The sequence below is a fragment of the Somniosus microcephalus genome, chromosome 3, assembly GCF_052327205.1.
Source record: "Somniosus microcephalus isolate GS21.2 chromosome 3, FLI_Smic_1.0, whole genome shotgun sequence".
NCBI lineage: Eukaryota > Metazoa > Chordata > Chondrichthyes > Squaliformes > Somniosidae > Somniosus > Somniosus microcephalus.
Window position 1 is genome coordinate 285,888,233 of NC_140989.1, and position 15,533 is coordinate 285,903,765.

Here is a 15,533-nt window from a genome sequence, read left to right on the forward strand (position 1 = left end):
CAGCTGTCAGCTTATCAGATACATCAAAGCAGACTCGACTCCCGACAGGGTGAACTGGCGTGTTCCCCAAGCAGCGGGTAACCCGTGGGGGAGCACGTAAAATTGCAAGGTAGCCTCAAAATAGTATTAAATTGGCTGTTAACAAGCCATTTAATGATCTAAATTGTCTTCCCCACCGCTTGGTGTCTGGTCATTTCTGCGCAGACACCCAACACCTGGGAGACTCGTGTGGAGGCAGGTTGATAGCAGGTTTCCTAAATCCAGCCCAATATGTGTGAATTATCACTGAAATATCAAACTATTTATTAGGACGCTGGTCCAGACACCCCATCTGAAATCTAATCTACACCTGAAAGCCCTGCTGTCTTCTGAATTTAATTCCTTGAGTGTTAAATTTAGCTCAATAGCAGCATTTTTTAACATATATTACATCATGGTGACATAATCTGAAATTCCAAAACCTGATAGTCACACTGGTGCAGTAGGAATGACGTTGGGGTTAATGAACTTTGCTGAGGTAGTGTAGACAGAGTTTTATTATGCATAACTTTGAAATGGAAGTATTTGATGGGTCAGACTAGAGAGAGTTTTACTCTGTACCTGTCCCATGCTAGACCTTACCTTAAGTCCTGCGCGCTGGAAGATGGCTTGTGCCTGTGGAATTGTAGCCTCACAAGAGTCACTACCTTCAGGAGAGGAGGGGAACAAAATTGAAGTGTTGGGGTGATTAACAAAATACTTATGAACAGTATGGCTAAAGCCACCCCTCTGATTCCAGGGCAGCAGTGCTGAAAATTAGAGGCATCAGCTCTCGGAGCATGCCTTCCAAATACTTCATTGGGAGTAGCTGTGGATGGCGTGTGAATAAACAAAACCTTTCATCAGGCCGGAGAGAACTACAGTTCTGTCATAGTCTGTAGCACTGTGCTACAACACTGAACTAATGACTCCTTTCACTTGGCTTTCTGACAGATTTTGTGAATCCTGTCATTATATCAACTTGTCGCTGGATACAGGCCAGGCAGTCTGGTAAATGGGAGATAATGCTGCATAACATATGCTGAATATGGATGTAAAACAGTGAATAAATAACAAGCAAGAAATATGCAAGTCCCTCCTCAAGCAAGCCAAATATTCTGTATTCAATATATAAAAAGGAAAGACTTGCATTGATGTAGCACCTTATCACATCTCTTAATGTTTCAAAACCTTCACCTACAAGAATTACTTTGAAGTACAGTGAGTGTAGTCACTGTTGTTATGTATCAGGTTTTGCACCAATGAATCACCAATGAGATGAATGACCAGTTGATTAACACAAAAACGCATAATGGCCCAGAAATTCGGGTCGGGGTCTTCCCGTGGGTGTAAGCCCCCGACCTGCACTTACCTTGTGCGCCGGCCGTTGAGCTGTGGGCCCCCATGGAATTCCGATCCTGGGCCTGCTCCAGCTGCCGGCACTCAGTGCTTGCGTATCCCAGGGGCGCAGTTAGTTCGATGCGTCCCCTGGGATCACGTGGGCCATGGGGAGCCAATCGGAGCAGGGAATGCCCATTCATACCTATCAAAACTTATAAATACTACGGGGCCCAAAACATCACTAAATCTTCAAATAAATTTACAAAAAAATCACATTTTTTAAAATAAACTATAAATTACATGAAATAACTATTATACAATAATTTAAATTTTTGAAAAAAATAATTTTATTTTCTAACGGGGCTAAAAATAAACTTACCTTGCTTTAAAGTATTTAAAAATAATAAACCTGTGGAAAACATGTTTTAATTTTAATTAATTCACCACTTACCTTGTAAAAAGCAGGCCTTACGCCTGCTTTTTATATGTGTAAATTCTGCAGACTTACCCTCCCGGGAAAACCTGCAAAAAGAACCTAAGTTCGATGCGTACGCACAGCCTCTCCTGCGCACGCGTTCAAACTCTGAACCCCTTCTTTCAGGGGAATGGAAGTGCCGGTTTCCCACGCATGCGCAGTGCATGCAGGAAACCGGCACTTCCATTGGGCCTACGGGTGAGTACCCCGTGCGTACTCACCCGTGGAGACCCGAATTTCTGGGCCATTATGAATTTGGTGTAAGGTGCCATTTTATAATAATGTAGGGATTTTATTTTATTTTTAAATTATTTTTTGTGCTTTTGAGGAATGTCACTGTTGAGAAGAGCAATAATTTTCCTCTATGGGCACCCAGTGTCAGCATCAAATAAATTGAGTTTAATGTGGACCAACACTTTATGTATTCTATCCTAACAATTAGCCATATTCCAGCTTCAGAAAAACACCTCCTACTGCACTAGTGACAGTTTCCATTTCCAGTACTAAGCAGCGTTTTGGCTTCTCTGAATAAAATTGCCAATTTGTGTTAATGTGTCACAAAGTTTAACTCTGATGCTTTGAGCCTAGTGTTGCCCCTCCCTTTGATTAGTCTCCATTCTTCTCCATTAAATTGACTCAGCATTTCTAAATGGAGAGGCAAAGCAAAAAGATGATCAATCACCTTTTGCTGCTTTTGTGTAACTGGAATGAGAAAGGGCCATTCTTCCACAGACGATGTACAATTCACCCTATCACAGATTTTATCCAACTCATCAAACTGTTGAAGGGTTCTGAAAATTTTCTCCCTGCCCTTCCCAAAATCAAGCAAAACTCCAAATGACTTATCTAATCTTACATTCTACATTAATCATTCTTGACCAGTTGTTTCCCTTCCATGATTCCAACAGGTCACAAACGATCATATACCATACAACATTCTATTGTCTCTATCTGTAACTATAAAAAACATGCACCCCTCCATTGCTTCTGTTGTCAGACTGCTTGTCCAACATCCAGTCATGGATGACCCACAATTTCCTCCATCTTGGAAAGAGCAAAACCATTATCTTTAGCCACCATCACAAACTCCATACCCTCATCTCCAATTCCATCCCCTTCCTAAGCCCCTGACAGCAACCTTGACACCCTATTTGACCCTGATCTGAGATTCCGATCGCAAATTACAAAGACTGCCTACTTCCACCTCCATAACATTGCCCGTCTCCACTTAGCCCCAGCCCATTTGCTGCCAAAACCCTTATCCGTGCTTTTGTCACATCCAGATTCGACTACTACAATGCTTTCCTGGCCTGACCTCCCATCCTCCACCCTCCATAAACTTCAGCTCATCTAAAACTCTGCTGTCCATATCCTAACTTGCACCAAGTCATGTTCAAAACATATTTGAAAGTTCTCTATCTGAATGCACGTAGCATTCGTAACAAAATAGACGAGTTAATGGCACAAATAACTACATATGGGTATGATCTTGTGGCCATTACAGAAACATGGCTGCAGGGTGACAATGCCTGGGAATTAAACATACCAGGTTATTTAACGATCAGGAAGGACAGGCAGGAAGGAAGGGGAGGTGGGGTGGCTATGTTAATGAAGGAAGGAAACACTGTAATACAGAGAAATGATATTGGGTCAAAAGATCAGGATAATGAAACAGTTTGGGTGGAGGTAAGGAATAATAAGGGGAAAAAAACACTAGTGGGCGTAGTCTATAGGCCTCCGAACAGTTGCAACTCTGTTGGACGGAGTATCAATCAGGAAATAGTTGAGGCTTGTAATAAGGGAACATCTATAATTATGGGGGATTTTAACTATCATATTAATTGGACAAATCAAATTGGGCAGGGCTGCCTTGAGGATGAGTTCATTGAGTGTATTAGGGATGGGTTTCTTGAGCAATATGTAACTGAACCGACCAGGGGGCAAGCAACCTTAGATCTGGTCCTGTGTAACGAGACAGGATTAATTAAAAATGTCCTAGTAAAGGATCCCCTTGGAATGAGTGACCATAACATGGTTGAATTCCATATTCAATTAGAGGGTGAGAAGGTTGGATCTCAAACAAGCGTGCTAAGCTTGAATAAAGGAGACTATGAAGGTATGACAGCGGAATTGAGTAGAGTGGATTGGGAAAATAGATTAAAGGGTAAGACGATACATGATCAGTGGTGTACATTTAAGGAGTTATTTTACAACTTCCAAAAAATATATATTCCACTGAGAAGAAAAGGGTGTAAAAGAAAAGACAGCCATCCGTGGCTAAGTAAAGAAATTAAGGATAGTATTCGACTAAAAACAAGGGCATATAAGGTAGCCAAATCTAGTGGGAGGATAAAGGATTGGGAAAACTTTAAAAGACAGCAAAAAATAACAAAAAGATTGATTAAGAAAGGGAAGATTATGAAAGTAAATTAGCAAAAAATATAAAAACGGATAGTAAGAGTTTTTATAGTTATATAAAAAGAAAAAGGGTGGCTAAAGTAAATGTTGGTCCCTTAGAGGATGAGACCGGGAAATTAATGGTGGGAAATATGGAGATGGCAAAAACACTGAATGAATATTTTGTATCAGTCTTTACAGTAGAAGACACTAAGAATATCCCAACACTGGACAAACAGGGGGCTATAGGGGGGGGAGGAGCTAAACACGATCAAAATCACTAAGGAAGTGGTACTCGGTGTGGTAAAGCACTGTTATACCTGTCTGTATGTGTATGTGTATTCCACTAGGTACAGGTCTGGACATGCCTCGGCTGACTCCTCCCACTATTCCAGGTATATAAGTGACTACCTCCCAGTCCCTTAGTATTCTGGACGGGTCGACCACTCGAGACTAGACCTTCATTCTTTAGTTAATAAAAGCCTGGTTGTTACTCGCTTAACCTCAGTCTTTTGAGTAATTGATGGCGCATCACTCGGTAAAATAATGGGACTCAAGGCAGATAAATCACCTGGACCTGATGGCTTACATCCTAGGGTCTTGAGGGAAGTGGCGGGAGGGATTGTGGATGCATTGGTAATAATTTTCCAAAACTCCCTGGAATCAGCAAAGGTCCCGGCAGACTGGAAAACTGCTAATGTAACGCCCTTATTTAAAAAGGGCAGTAGACAGAAGGCTGGAAACTATAGACTGGTTAGCCTAACATCTGTGGTAGGTAAAATATTGGAGTCCATTATTAAGGAGACAGTAACAGGACATTTGGAGAATCATAATTTAATAGGACAAAGTCAGCATGGTTTTATGAAGGGGAAGTCATGTTTGACAAATTTGCTGGAGTTCTTTGAGGAAGTAACATATAGGGTGGATAAAGGGGAACCAGTGGACGTAGTGTATTTAGACTTCCAAAAGGCATTTGACAAGCTGCCACACAAAAGATTATTGCTTAAGATAAAAAATCACGGGATTGGGGGTAATATTCTGGCATGGATAGAGGATTGGCTATCTAACAGAAAGCAGAGAGTTGGGATAAATGGTTCATTCTCGGACTGGCAATCAGTAACTAGTGGTGTTCCACAGGGGTCAGTGCTGGGTCCCCAACTCTTTACAATCTATATTAACGATTTGGAGGAGGGGACTGAGTGTAACATATCAAAGTTTGCAGATGATACTAAGATGGGAGGGAAAGTAGTGAGTGAGGAGGACATAAAAAACCTGCAAGGGGACATAGACAGGCTAAGTAAGTGGGCAGAGATTTGGCAAATGGAATACAATACTGGAAAGTGTGAGGTTATGCACTTTGGCAGGAAAAATCGTAGAGCAAGTTATTATCTTAATGGCAAGAAACTGGAAAGTACTGAAGTACAAAGGGATCTGGGGGTCCTGGTGCACGAAACTCAAAAGGTTAGTATGCAGGTGCAGCAAGTGATTAAGAAGGCCAATGGAATGTTGGATTTCATTGCTAGGGGGATAGAATATAAAAATAGGGAGGTATTGCTTCAGTTGTACAAGGTATTGGTGAGACCGCACCTGGAATACTGCATACAGTTTTGGTGTCCATACTTAAGAAAAGACATACTTGCTCTCGAGTCAGTACAAAGAAGGTTCACTCGGTTAATCCCGGGGATGAGGGGATGGACATATGAGGAGAGGTTGAGTAGATTGGGACTCTACTCATTGGAGTTCAGAAGAATGAGAGGCGATCTTATTGAAACATATAAGATTGTGAAGGGGTTGGATCGGGTGGATGCGGGGAGGATGTTCCCGATGATGGGTGAAACTAGAACTAGGGGGCATAGTCTTAGAATAAGGGGCTGCTCTTTCAAAACTGAGATGAGGAGGAACTACTTCACTCAGAGGGTGGTAGGTCCATGGAATATGCTGCCCCAAAAAGCTGTAGAAGCTACATCATTACATAAATTTAAAACAGAAATAGACAGTTTCCTAGAAGTAAAGGGAATAAAAGGTTATGGGGAACGGGCAGGAATTTGGACATGAGTCTAGGTTCGGATCGGTCATGGCCCTGTGGGTAGCGGAGCGGGCCCAGGGGCCGTGTAGCCTGATCCTGCTCCTATTTCGTGTGTCTAATTCTGTTAGATTCAGGAGATGGTTCAGTGATAGTAGATTGGTGGTTAGGATCAGATCAGCCATGATCTTATTGAATGGCGGAGCAGGCTCGAGGGGCCGATTGGCCTACTCCTGCTCCTATTTCTTATGTTCTTATGTTCACCCATAACCCTGTGCCCGTTGACCTACATTGGCTCACAGTTCACGAACGCCTCAAATTTAAAATTCTTATTCTCCTGTTTAAATTCCTCCATGGGTTTTCCCCTCCCTATATCTGTAACCTCTTCCAGCCTTATAACCCTCCCAAGAGCTCGGCACTCCTCCAACTCTGTCCTTTTGCACATCCCTCGTTGTCTTTGGCCCACCATTGGTGGTCATGCCTTCAGCTGACTATGCCATAAGCTTTGGAATTCCCTCCCTAAGCCTCTCCACCTCCCCACCTCTCTCTCTTCCTTGAAGACTTTCCTTAAAACTTATCTCTTTTGAATAAGCTTTTAGTCACCCCTCCTAATATCTCCTTCTTTGGCTTGGTGTCAATTTTTGACTGATTACACTTCTGTGACACGCCTTGGGACATTTTCCTACATTAAAGGCACTATATAAATGCAAGTTGTTTTTACTGATTTTACAACCCTCAAAGTTGTTTCAACTGGATATTCGTCCTGTTGATTTTTAAAGGTGTTAACCTAGAATGAGCTACTTTAGCTGAAAGTCCATTACATTCCCACTTGGGTCGGGGGGGGGGGGAACATTTTTTTGTAATCTCAAGTTGTGCTTGAGGTTTTTTAATCTTTTACTGTTGTTCTCAAGTTCTCCATTTACAGTCTAAAGTGAACCTGTCATGTGACCTTACTACTAGGGTCGCATCTTGGGTGCCCACCACTCCAAACACTGGTGCTTCCTGCCATATTGGGGGACGGCGGGGGGGCCCGGTTCTGCACTCCCCCCAAAAAGAGAATTTTGCGGCCCCTTTTGGCCCTCCTTTGCTAAAGAGCCCATAATGTCAGTAATTTAAAAAAGTTACTCACTTTGTCTTCCCTGGCCTGGACCCTTTCAGTGGGGGCCACTTGTGCCTCTGGGTAAGCCAGTACGTTTCATCTCACTGGGTGTATTGGGCTCCAAAGTTACACTGGGCCCCTTTGAGGCTGAAGAAGCAGAAACTCCAAACATAAGGAGTTCTTGCCCTCAGCCCCCTCCCCACTGCATCCGTGGCCTTATTTAGGTCGGATGAAAGCTCCTAAGCAAGGCCCCAGTGGCGTTTGTAGCTGTTCTGTAAGCTTTCCACTGGAGTTATGGTAGGAGTCCACCGGAACAGCTGAGCAATTTCAGGGCCTAATAAAGTACAATAATAACTACAATAAGTTGAAAGTTCTAGACAGGCTGAAAGTACTTAAAACAAATAAATCCTGAGTACCAAGAGAGAGATAGAGCATGAGATTATGAGGCAGTGACAGTTTTATGAGGGAGTCAGTGAACAATGGGGACCTTTCAGTAGATTGGAAACAGGCCAACATTATGACATTTTTAGAAAGGATGACAAAACAGATCCAGGCAACTATAGGCCCATTAATTTTTCATCAATACCAGGTAAAATAATGCGATTTGTTACCCGGAGTAAACTACAGAATTATTTGTATGATGATAGTAACGTAGTTAATAGCATCTAAAGAGAATTCAGGAGGGAAAAGATCCTTCCTGATCAATCTTCTTGACTTATATGAGGAAGTCACACCCCAAGTGGGCTATGGAAAGTCCTACAATGTGGTATACCTAGACTTCCTAAAAGCATTTGACAAAGTTTCACATTGAAGTTTACTAGTTAAGTTTAAAGTGGTGGAGGTTCAGGGTAAAACTTGGGAATGGGTAAGAAATTAGCTGAAGAACAGGGAGCAACTGTCAGCAACTCTGACAAGCATTATGTCAGAGTGGGGGAAGTGCAGCGGGGCCCGCCCCAGGAATTGATGTTGGGAGCCCTGTTATTTATAATTTATTACATGAATGACTTGCATCCTGAAGCTCAATTCAAAATTGTCAAATTTGCAGCCAATACCAAACTAGGAAGGTCAGTTAAATATGAAGAAGCAGCTCAGGAATTACAAAATAGTTCTGATTTTTCAAGACTCTCTTGGCTGCGTGAAACCTAAGGGCAAGGAAGGGCCAGGAAATTGGGCATGCAAGTGCAATTTGCAGCAGGAAGAAAATTTGCGGGCAACAGGAGGCTGCATTTGTGCTCGCCTGAGTATAATATGGTTATTATAGTAATCACATCCCACACCAAATTTCACATTCTGGTGAGCACTATCCCTGATGTTCATCTCATCCATATAAAGTGGGCACATGAAAAATACACCGGCCAGGCCTGCTGAAATTGGATTCTTAAAGCTAGATTGTTGTTGAAAATGTGGCTATTAAATCTATGTTAGAAGCACTAATGTTTAATTACTTTTACTCCCTGCATTAGTTTTTGTTACCATGGAGGGTGTGATTTTTGCATATTTAGCAGTTACCTTTTACAAGGCTTCTTCCAGTTTTGATGCTTGCTGATGCAATTAAAGTTGCGTCAAAGTGTTGAGTTTGAGAATATTTTTGGGAGTTCCTATAGCATTCCATGATTTAGATGATCAGAGAACAACAAATGCAGGTGTGACAATGTCTGAGGTGTTTGTCAGCACACATCAGTACCCCAGCACCCACATTTATGGATCAGACACTCCTACCTAAGCATGTTAGAGACCACCTGTCTTTTCTAAAGGGGCTGTCACTGAGCTATGCCATCTGTTTCAGGCTAACTGCAGATGACTTAAACCACATAAACAGCTCTTCCATAGTTATGAAGGTTACCACAGCATTAAACTTTTATGCTACTGGATCCTTCCAAACCATTGCATGCAACATCTGCTAGAGCGGTCTACTGACTTTTCATAGATGCATCAAGCTGAGGATGGAATTTTTTGGAGGTTCTTATAGCACGCCATGATTTGGATGAGGAGGACAAATTTATGAGGGAGCAGGAATCAAAAGCCAAATTACCATCAATGCTTTAACAAAAATCAACATAGGTTTAGTAGCAACTTTTACAACAGAAATCTAGCTTTAAAAATCTAACTTCAGTTCACAGATGCATCAAGCAAATGACAGACACTATGATCTAGAAATTCCGGGGAGGTCGTTGCACCACCGGAAGTGCAGCCAGGCAGGACTTCCACCTAATGATTGGCCACAATTCTTACCCTGACGCAAATGCCGTGCAGCATATTTGCATAATCGGAGGCAGAGAGCGGGAGCCGCAAGCCTACATTTCGTTGTACTGCACTTGTGCACTAACAATGACAATAAAGTTGATCATTATTATTATTATTATAAGTCCTGCTTGCCACACACATTTGCATGTGAGAGGGGCAAAGAAGTCCTGCAGCAACTGGATATAAAATCCTGCTGCTGCTTAAAGGAGCAGTGGTAGCACTGGAAGAGAACTTGTAGAAGAAATGGTGATAATGGCAGTGACAGGAGGAGGGAAACAAAGAGCAGCCAGTTTCTCAGAGTTGGATCTGGTTGTGCTCAGCACTGCAGAGTAGGAGAGATGGATTGTTTGGGGTCGGTGACATCAAGGCCCCTGAAGCCCATCTGATCCTTGTGGAGGGAGGTTGCTGTGGCTGTCAGTGCCACCTCTCTGATCACAAGGCCTGCAATATAGTGCTGAAAGAAGTTTAACAACCTGACAAGGGCAGCCAAATATGAGCTAAATTCTTCTCATTTCCCTTAAATGTACTTTCCTAATATGTGCGTCTGTCCCACTGTGCTCAAGGGCTGCTCCATAGGACGATACTGTGCACCAGTGATCCCTAGTGCCATCTCACCCCCACATGCAATCTGCAAGTGCACCTTCCATCAAGGTGTCCCATGCATGCAAACTTTTCCATTCCACAACTGACCAGTCCTGTCTTTGTGACAGCTCCTGTCTTTCTCTTTGTCCAGCCTTTATACTCATGCCTTTAGCTCTTTTTTTTCTAGCAGGAGAAGATGGCTCATAACACCCGTAAATCTTCAGCCACAAGTGGTGTACACCCCCCAAGGCCCCCCAACCCTGACATATGAACTCTGATCCCACTTAAGGAAGAAGCACTGGGGCTCTTCCAGATGCTTTTGGGAGACGAGCAAGTAGCAGGACCAATGGCAGCTGTACCTTTGCCTGGACAATCTGTTGCTTCTCCTTCTCCTGGTGTGGGACCACAAACACTCTTGCAGGCAAGCTGTTCAATCGCCTTGAAATGCAACTTGCTCAATAGCAGCACATGTCAGTTTCTCCGTCAAATTTCTAACTTGCTTTCCTCTTAAAAATAACAATAAGCCACAGAAGAGGAGGATGAAAATTAACAAGGCCCCTCTGACCTAGGCTGTGCCACCATATTTTCATCAATGTTGTCATTCATTCCTTCTCTTGCAGGGGAAATAGATAGTTGCAATGAGGATTTATCACTAAGTGAAGCACAGAGCACGAGGGAGTCAAGAGTGAAAGTGGATTCTGACAGTACTGATTGGAAGCTCAACAGATGCAAGCCCCTGGCTGAAAAGCCTTCAGATTCTGATCACAGGCATCCTCCTCTGTAAAGAAGGAAGCTAGACAAGCATCATAACAATGTGCAGGCATTGAGGATCACCTTGGAGGACATGTAGCAGATGATAGGTGTCACAGCAAAGTCCTATGCCACGCTTTACAGCACCATTCAAGTTTTCAAGTATGCAGCACTACCCGGAGTGAATGGCAATTCCTAGTACATCTGCATCATCTTCTCTAATAGCGCCTCCAACTTGGAGGCATTGACTAATGGCCTTCAGGCCTTGAACAATCGCAAGCAGTTTCCAAGAGCTTTGAGGCATTATCTCGCAGGGTTTGCAGGAATAACTACAACCATTAGGTCTGTCCTCCCGCTGATCATTGGGCATTTGGATCCAGTGCTCAATACTAGTAATATGACAGGAGTCTACACGCATGATGCTGCTGTCATTCCTGAATGCACTACATGTGAGCTTTCCAGTCTGCCGTTTCAGATGCCTGTTCATGTACTAGGAAGAAGGCAGGCCACTTGCCAGAGGACAGCAGTAGAGATGCAGCCCAGTAGCATGGTCTCCCAGAACTCTAGTGGACAAAGCTATATTGTTGTTGAAAAAGTGGCTATTAAATCTATGTTAAGTTTTGAAGAAGCACTGATGTTTAGTTATAAAAACAGAAAATGCTGCAAATACTCAGCAGGTCAGGCTGCATCTATGGAGAGAGAAACAGAGTTAACGTTTCAAGTTGATGACCTTTCACCAGGTCTTTCTTTCTTGTTACAAATTTGATAAAGAGGAGGGCTACCTCAGTCCCAAGAGGCTCGGCTCATAGTTTTCATTCAAAGCCAGCCATCTCTGATGTCACTGGCCCTCAGGTGAAGCACCAGACTAGGCTTAAGGAGATCACACATGGACTCCAAAGGGAAGCACATTGTTCATAAGAAATAAAGCCTGTTAAAACACTGATCCCATTAGAATAGTAGATAGTGGTAGAATTGTGTCCATAGTTTGGTGAAATTGATGTGTCTTGGAAGTAATTCTATGTGAGAGATGTGAAGGGCATCCTAGGCAGGATGGTATGGAGCTGGGGCATGTGGGAGAGGGCAAGTGTTGGGTGCACTCAGAACATATGAAAATGTCAGACAGGAGAAGACCAGCTGGTCCATTGAGCCTGTCCTGCCCAGTTATGTTGCAACTAAGCATCATGATCTCCAAAGCCCCCTATCCACCAACAGCCACATAATCTCCTGGGAGAAGCAAACAAAAAGCAGATTTTAAAAATCACATGACTAATTCAGGGGAAAAGTATTGCTGTCTAGCCTCCAAAGACCATCAAAACGAGTCCCAGGAGACCACAAGACACATTACCCAACACCTCACCCACCTCCCTTCAGCAAATCCACCTGCAACTTGTTCCAAAGTTCCATTACCCTCTGCAAAAAGAAAAACCTCCTGATATATAACCTAGTTCTATGCTTATGTGACATAGCCATGCCCCCTGGTTCTACCTATCCTATCTAATTCAAATAGTCTATCCACATAGACAAAGTCTAGTCCCTTTGTTATTTTAAAGACCTCAATTATATCTCCCTGAAGTCTACACTTTTCCAGAGTAAAAAGACACAGCTTTCTAAGGCTTTTCTGGTAACCAGGTGTTTTTAAGCTCGGTATCAATAGTGGGCCTCTCTAAACCTTTTCCAAGACTTCCATATTATCCAGCATGAGAGGGGGCCAAAACGGACAGTATTCTAGTTGATGCCTAACCATGGTCTTATACAAGGAAAGAAAGACTTGCATTTATATAGTGCCTTTCACGACCACCAGACGTCCCAAAGCACTTTACAGTCAATTAAGTACTTTTTGAAGTGTAGTCACTGTTGTAATGTAGGAAACGCAGCAAACAATTTGCACACAGCAAGCTCCCAGAAACAGCAATGTGATAATGACCAGATAATCTGTTTTTAGTGATGTTGGTTGAGGGATAAATTATTGGTCAGGGCACCTGCTCCAAACTGATCTTTTTCGAAATAGTGCCATGGAATCTTTTACGTCCACCTGGGAGAGTAGACGGGGTCTTGGTTTAATGTCTCATTTGAAAGACGGCACCTCCGGCAGTGCAGCACTCCCTCGGAACGGCACTGGAGTGTCAGCCTAGATTTTTGTGTTCAATTCTCTGGAGTGGGATTTAGAACCCACATTCTTCTGACTGAGAGGCGAGAATGCCACCAACTCAGCCACAGCTAACAATATAGTGCTTTTTCTTTTACTATAAGATTGTCCTAGCAATACTTCCTAATACTCTACTTGCTTTTGCTATAGCCTCACAATACTGGTCTTCAGCCGTTAGAAATTCATGCACTATTACACCAAGGTCTCTTTCCCACTCCACATATGGTAGTTTGGAACCTTGCACAGTAGAAATGTGGCTACATGCATAACAATACTTTCATCTATATTAAATGACATCTGCCAAATGTGGGCCCATTCCCTCATCGCATCTAGATCTGACTGTAGCAATTTTTTCCCATCCAAGTTTCCAACATCCACACACATCTTTGTATCAGCACAAAACTGTGGACAAGATAGTTCCACAACACCTTCACCCAGATCATTAATAAAGATTGTGAAAAGCAACGGTCCTAACATCAATCCCTACAGAATTCCCCTAGTAACTGTTCCCCATGCAGAATCACAACCATTAATAACAACCTTCTGCCTGCAAGGATGCAACCAATTCCTTAGATTGGAGGGTAGCTAATGTTACCCCACTATTCAAAAAAGGTGGTAGAGAGAAAACGGGGAATTACAGACCGGTAAGCCTGACATCGGTAGTGGGAAAAATGCTAGAGTCCATTATAAAAGATGTAATAGCAGAGCACTTGGAAAACAGTGACAGGATCGGACAAAGTCAACATGAATTTACAAAAGGTAAATCGTGCTTGACTAATCTACTGGAATTTTTTGAGGATGTAACTAGTAGAATAGATAAGGGAGAACCAGTGGATGTGGTGTATTTGGACTTTCAGAAGGCTTTCGATAAGGTTCCACATAGATTAGCGTGTAAAGTTAAGGCACATGGGATTGGGGGCAAGGTATTGACTTGGATAGAGAACTGGTTGGCAGATAGAAAGCAAAGTGTTGGAATAAACGGGTCTTTTTCCGAGTGGCAGGCAGTGACTAGCGGGGTACCGCAGGGATCGGTCCTTGGACCCCAGCTATTCACAATATATATTAATGATCTAGACAAGGGAACTAGATGTAATATCTCCAAATTTGCAGACGACACAAAGCTGGGTGGGCGTGTGTGCTGTGAGGAGGATGCCGAGAAACTACAGGATGATTTGGACAGGTTGGGTGATTGGGCAGAAGCATAGCAGATGCAATATAACGTGGATAAATGCGAGGTTATCCACTTTGGTGTCAAAAACAGGAAGGCAGATTATTATCTGAATGGCAATAGATTGGGAGAAGGAGAAGTGCAACGAGAAATTCAACCAGGTTGGTAAGATATGAACTTCTTTTCCAGAAGCCACGTTGAGAGTCCAAATGGTCATACAAAGTATCTCTAATAACCCCATCGAGCAATTTGCCTATAACTGAAGTTCTGACTTGTCCTTTTTGAATATTGGCACAATATAAGCCTCTCTCCAGTCCATGAGAACAATCTCTGACTCTAATGAGCTGTTAAGTATATTGTCAAAGGGCTCACTGAGCACAGTTCCCATTTCTTTGAGCACCCTTGAGTCAATGTCGCTAGGACCAGCAGCTGATCTGTTTTGAGAGTTTGAGACCCCTTATTTTTTTCACAACTTTTTCTGCAGCCACTTTGCCATTTACAACTTTAGAGTCAATTGTACATTGCATTAATGGTACTGGAGTGAAGACTGATGCAAAGTAGCCATTTTAAACTTCTGACATATCCTGAATCTGCCCTTTGAATCCTTCAATGGCTCTATGCAGTCCTTAATGGCTTTCTGACTCCTAACATAGGTTAAAAAAAAAAAAATTGTTGCTACCACAGTTATCTACTATCTTCTTCTCCAGTGATCATCTAGCTACTTCGATTTCAGCTTTTGTTACCTTTAGCTGAGCTCAATAATTATCCTTGTCCTGTTGAGAATTATTTTCTTTTAGACTGTAAAAGTATTTTTGCTTAAGTCTGATTTGTCCCTGCACATGACCAGCTAACCGTTTGATCTACCAATTGTCCTTTTCTTTCAAATCTGGGATGTAGCTGTCACTGGCAAGGCCAGCATTTAATACCCATCCCTAATTGTGTATTTTGTCTTAATAGCATTGGGCAAACCTCAGTGTTACTCTGTTAGTCCTGTTCAAAACAAAATTATTTGTGCCCAGAAAGTTTCATCAAAATGGGCTCCGTGGCCTGGAGGCCTACAACAAGTGACATATCAATTTGAGGTCATAATCTTGATCCACTTGAACCCAAATAGCTTCAGCTGCAGTTAGAAACCACAATAGAGGTTCATTTACTGATTCAAGCCATTTATAAGTTGTTGTTGAATGGGTCTTGCTGCAGATACAGTTTGCTCTTCTGCCTCTTCTGCTATTGCTGATGTTCCTCTGCGTGATACAGCCACGCTCCTTCCTGCCTTGCTTTTCTTAGGGA

At 42.7% G+C, this 15,533-nt stretch overlaps 1 protein-coding gene across 1 annotated transcript in view; it reads left to right on the top strand.

Moving 5' to 3' along the window:
* The window catches only part of LOC147122029 (ubiquitin-conjugating enzyme E2 U-like), a 92,949-nt gene extending 80,425 nt beyond the window's left edge, over nt 1-12,524 (top strand). The window contains exon 11 of the transcript XR_015077665.1: nt 10,800-12,524. The gene's annotated coding sequence lies outside the window, so the exon portion shown is untranslated. The remainder of the gene's footprint in view (nt 1-10,799) is intronic.
* The last annotated feature ends 3,009 nt before the right edge of the window (nt 12,525-15,533 follow it).